Here is a 5,749-nt window from a genome sequence, read left to right on the forward strand (position 1 = left end):
TTTCTGTTTTCCCAGGAAGTAACAGAGACAGCACCTCGAGAGGCCTGGTGGCAGGCTGAGGTAAGGGGTGTGGGGCAGAATAGCTCAGCTTAGTAATACAGGGATTGCCAGCAAGCGTCGGCCTCAAGTTCATTCCCAGGTACAGAGACAGAGAGACAGAACCAGCTTTGGTGCTTTCCATCCTGGCTCATCCCATCTGCCCACTCAACTTTCCCTAGGGACTGCCAGCTCTCTGTCACTGACCGACTATTCCCTCAGATCTGCCAGTACTTGGCCCAGGGCAGGTCTGAAGGAAGACACATGGATTCCTGGAGGAGTTGTGAATTTGAACCTAGGTCTGTCTACCTGGCTCCCTCAGAGCTTCTTCCATCCTTGGCCTCCATCCTAGGTCCCTCAGCTCGCGAGGTCTAGTAGAGGAACTGAGAAGCAAGGAGCCAAGGCAAAGGAGATCAGAATCCTTTTCCCCTCGTCTCTCCTTCCATTTTCCAGAAGCCAGGGAGAAAAATGAAAACTCAACTGTGCCCTGCACCAGCCTCCGCCCCAACTTAAGGAACGCAAAAGGTGAGAGTAATGTAAAAAGTGTCACCATGGTAACAGCAGTGCCAGGTGTGTTGGTGAATACTTAGTTTCTGGAGCGTGGAGGGGAGGGCCTGTGCAGTGCCCGGCTGAGGAGCTACAAAGCGGCATTTCATTTGTCCTCTGTAATGGGACATTACAGGAGACTTTCGCTTTTCATTGCCTCCATTTTCTTCTAAGTGGAAGGGGAGGCAAAGAAAAAGAAAATCATTTCCCTTCCTTTCCCACCTACTCAGAAAAATGCCAGGAGACTCGATCATTCCCTCCAGAGCCGCCGCTGGTCAGGAAACCCTATCATCACTTAAATCGCTCAATTTTAAAGGTCTGTGAAGGCTGCACCAAATTGATTCCCCCCCCCCCAACTCTTCTCTCTGATTTCCGCGGTCTCCCTTCTTTAGAACTGCCTTTGCTCAGAGCAGGACAGCAAGTGTAGATGGATACTTGAGGTATTCTGTGGTGTGGGAGCCAAAAAAAAAATAAAGAGCGTTTTAGAGGGTACCAAGTTCCTGTCCCCTCCTGCCTTCCCGACCACTTCTGTATTTATTTTTGTCCAGGATCTGTCGGAAAGGAGTTGGCTCGAAGATTCTAAACTCTATTTAGCTCCAGGCCTTAATCACTGCTGAGCTGGGAATTTTATTATCACAAAGATGGCAAGAATCTTAGAAGTCATCTGGCTCAGAGATTCTCCAATGTTTAGACTTTATCAAAACTGAAAGTTGGAAAAATGAAGAGGGAGGTGGAGATGTCTGAGAGCTTTTAGTCTGAAATCCACAACTGTCAGATAAACATAGCTACCTTGCGTGGCAACCATCGCTTTACATTCGCAGACCCCCAGAAGGAGGGTGGTTTCATTCTCTTAGTGAGGTGGCCTTAAACAGGAGCATTTAGCACACAAATGTACACACTTTAAGCGGGGACATGGTGGCACATGCCTGTAATCCCAGCACTTGGAAGGTGGAGGCAGGAGAACCAGGCGTTCCAAGTCATCCTCAGTGACACAGCAAGTCCAAGGCCAGCTCGGCTTTATGAGACACTGAAAAAAAAATTCACCGTTTTATTCATATTTTTCTCTTTCTTTCAGGCATTAGCTCCAGACAGAGGGTAGACATTTGAAAACTCCTGACTGGTTTGCTGCTTTTTCTTGTTCGTTTGTTTTTAAGACAGGGTTTCTCTGCGTAGCCCTGGCTATCCTGAAACTCACTCTGTAGACCAGGCTGTAGATGTAACCAATCGTCTTATTAAAATAAGAAACACAGAGCCAATGTAAAAGAGAAAGCCGAGAGGTCAGAGCTCAGAGATAAAATCTTACCTCCTGCAGTGCTCCTAGCTTCCCCGAGAGAGAGCTACTTCCTGTTTGTCTGTGTTTAAATAGTCTTTCTGTTCTGCCTTCTCATTGGTTCTAAACCCAACCACATGACTGCCTCATCACTGCCTGTAAGTACCGCCCTCCAGGTCTTAAAGGCGTATGTCTCCAATACTGGCTGTATCCCTGAACACACAGAAATCTACCTAGCTCTTCTAACCACCACGCTCTTGCTATGGCTCTAATAGCTCTGACCCCAGGGCAACTTTATTTATTAACATAAAATCAAAATCACATTTCAGTACAAATAAAATATCACCACACCAGGCTGGCCTCAAACTCACAGAGATCCACCTGCCTCTGCCTCCCGAGTGCTGGGATTAAAAGTGTGCACAACCAACGCTGGTGGTTTGCTACTCTTAAAATATATATTACATATTTTTTTATGTATGTGTGGAGTTATGTCTGTATGAATGCATTCACATTGTGCAGATGCCCTCGGAGGCCCGAAGAGAACATCGGATCCCCAGCTGACATGGGTGCTGGGAACCGTCTCTCCAGCCCTCGTTTGCTTTTCTTTTTCTTTTTTATTTTTTTTTTCAAGACAGAATTTCTCTGTGTAGTTTTGGTGCCTGTCCTGGATCTCACTCTGTAGACCAGGCTGCGGTAGATCGACCGAGTACTGGGATCAAAGGCATGTGCCACCGCCGCCTGGCTGGTTTGATTTTCTTATAGGTATCTCTTGGAGACAGAGTTCTTACTGTTTGGTTAGCTCTGGTAGTTGGTGCACCCATTTCCTTTCCTTTGTGCAGGGATAAGTGGAAGCCCCGGTGAGCTAAGTCCTAAGTGAAGGTGTGTTTTGACATTCAAATGGTCATATTGAGAATCTAAGGTCTCAGATTTACAGGACACTTTGGTAAAGCTCTTAACCATTATTGGGGCCCAGTCCAAACAGTCCTTGAAGGGAGGAATGAGGGCTGAGAAATAATAGATATAAAAAATAGAGATGTAGACAGAAAAGAAAAAGACAAAGATGCAGAATAGCATCGGGAGGGCTCTGGGTCAATACCACAGTCGCCTCGAGTTTATTCCTCATGGTGTATAAAAACACCAGTGAGGGGAGAGGCAAAAGACCTCCCCTTTCAAGCTCAAGGTACAAAGTACAAACAAGTGTAGACCCTTCCTTAGATTTCAAAACACCTGGTGACCAAAGGTTATGGCAAAGCATCTTGTAATTAGGCCTGGAAGTATAAGACACCTTATAACCACACCTTTGGCCAAAACATCCTATTATGCAGTCTTGTAGGGCAAAGCAAACTCGGACTCTCTGACCTTCAGTAAAGATCAAAACAAACCACAAGTTGGAATCTTTGTGGGCACCCACAACTCTTATGGACCAGGCTCATGAGAAATGACAAGGCTTTCCTTGGGAGTCGAGTATGAGTGTTTGTGAACCATTGTCCAGTGTGAGCAAAGACAGACAACCACAGCTCCCCGCTCCCAATGTTCACAGCCTGAGGTTGCTCTCCTATAGGGATCTACTACCAAGACCAGCTATCCCCTCCCTCTGTGCTGTACACAGTCAACTCATTGAGGTAGGTCCCAGGCAGTGGTTAGAGAACCCCAGTTGACCCTAGGGATCAAGGGTCACCTATATGGATGTCTGTCTTCTTTCCCTCGATGCCCTAGCCAGAGTTCCAGGACCCCAAGTCACACGGGGTGGTGCCTTTGATGAATCAAGCTGTGACCACTCCTTACATTTCTCTTCCGACTTCCTCACCTCCAGGCAGACTGCATGTCCCTTCCTTATTCTTCTGCAGTTACCATTTTTGTTTTCTCATTTTGGGGGGCTGTAATCACCCCGATACAATCATGCCAATTTCTTTTTAAATGTCTTAAAATTACATTTTTTTTTTCCAGAGCTGAGGACTGAACCCAGGGCCTTGCACTTGCTAGGCAAGCGCTCTACCACTGAGCTAAATCTCCAACCCCAAAATTACATTTCTTTATTGTGTATGTATGTTATGTGTGTGTGTGTGTGTGTGTGTGTGTGTGTGTGTGTGTATACACTTGTGCCATGGCATGCATGTAGAGATTAGAGGAGAGTTTACAGGAATTGCTTCTCTCTTTCCACCATATGGTCCTGGAAACCGTATTCCTGTTGTCAGGCTGAGCCCAATGCCACTTAGGCCTTCACTTCTTTTTTTGTTATTGTTGTTGATTTTTGTTTTCTTGAGACAGGGTTTCTCTGTGTAACAGCCCTGGCTCTCCTGGAACTCGCTCTGTAGACCAGGTTAGTCTTGAACTCTCAGAGATCTACCTGCCTCTGCCATCCAAAACTGGGATTAAAGGTATGCACCACCACTGCCCCGCCCAGCCTTTACTTCTTGGAGACAGAATGCACATCCCTTCGCTGCTGTATGTTCAGCCCCATCATGAGGTAGCTCATCAATAAATGTTGACTAAAGGGATAGATTAATGATATCATGAAACCATGGGATTGATGGCCTGAAAATAATGAACATTCTGGGCATGGTGATGCTTGTCTATAATCTCAGCACTTGGAAGACTGAGGCAGGGGGATCAAAAGTTCAGGCTAGGGCTGGAGAGGAGACTCAGGAGCTTAGAGCACTTGTGGCCCTTGCAGAGGGGCTGGGTTTCAGATCCCAGCACCCACATGGCAGCTCACCACTGTCTGTAACTCCAGTTCCAGAGGATTCGGTGCCTTCTTCTGACCTCTCAGGGGACCAGGCATGTACATGATACATGTACCATACATGCAAACAAAACATTGGTATCCATAAAAATAAATAAACTTAAAAAAAAAAAAAAGAGTTCAGGTCAGTCTGGTTACATGGGCCCTGTCTCAAACAAAAAGCAACAAAGACAGAAGATAATGACTATCTGTTAAATACATACTATATGCCCCAGCTTCTGAAAAAGGTGTATTTTTCCTTGTATGTGCTTATGGGGGAGGTGTGTGCATGTGAATGTAGGTGCGGAGAAAGCCAGTGTCAAATCTCCTTGGAGCTGGAGTTGCAGGAAGCTGTGAGTTCTGACCCCGTGCGGGAACTGAACTTGATTCACAGTGTGAACTCAAGCTCTGAGCCATTGCCCCTGCCCCTGCTTCTTCTTTCTATTTTGACTTTACTTATTTGTATGTGTACAGGTGTTTTGCCAGCTGTTACGGAATAATCTTGTCGTATACTGTGAAGATGTGTCTTTGCCAAGGCACCTTCTGATTGGTTTAATAAAGAGCTGACTGGCCAATAGCTAAGCAGGAAGAGGTTAGGCAGGAGAGCCAAACTGAGAGGATGTTGGGAAGAAGAAGAACGGAGTGACAGGGGTTGCCAGCCAGATGCAGAGGAAGCAGGAGACGAGCATGCCAAGCTGAAAAAAGGTACTGCCACATGGTAGAGCATAGATAAGAAATATGGGTTAATTTAAGTTGAAAGAGCTAGTTAGTAACAAGTCTAACTATCAGCTATCAGCTGGGCATTTATAATTAATATTAAGTCTCTGTGCGCTTATTGGGGAGCCAGTGGTCCTGATGAAATACTCTGCTTACAGCCAGCACGTATGTATGTGCGTGCCGCATGCCGTGCGTGTGAAGAGAAGAGGACGTCAAATCCCCTTGAATTTGAATTACAGATGATGGTGAGCCACCATGTGGGTGCTGGGAATGGAACTGGGTCCTCTAGAAGAGCAGTGCTCTTAACTGCTGAGCCGTCTTTCCAACCCCAGTTCTTAGTCTGTGGGTGATGAACCTATATGGGGCCTCAGAACTGAATGTGGGGAGCCATGAAAAGACTGGCAACGGTAAAATGTTTCTGAGTGTCCACTGACCAAAAATTAAACACCGTCACACAT

General features: G+C 46.2%; 1 long non-coding RNA gene across 1 annotated transcript; it reads right to left on the reverse strand.

Annotated features, from left to right (window-relative positions):
• Window positions 1–1,119: 1,119 nt before the first annotated feature.
• Window positions 1,120–1,923, reverse strand: LOC119087364. Its single transcript, XR_005090775.1, has 2 exons — window positions 1,886–1,923; window positions 1,120–1,609 (listed from the first exon to the last, which is right to left on the reverse strand). It is a non-coding gene; the product is annotated as an uncharacterized LOC119087364 (long non-coding RNA).
• Between the last annotated feature and the right edge of the window lie 3,826 nt (window positions 1,924–5,749).

The sequence above is a fragment of the Peromyscus leucopus genome, chromosome 2, assembly GCF_004664715.2.
Source record: "Peromyscus leucopus breed LL Stock chromosome 2, UCI_PerLeu_2.1, whole genome shotgun sequence".
NCBI classification, from domain to species: domain Eukaryota; kingdom Metazoa; phylum Chordata; class Mammalia; order Rodentia; family Cricetidae; genus Peromyscus; species Peromyscus leucopus.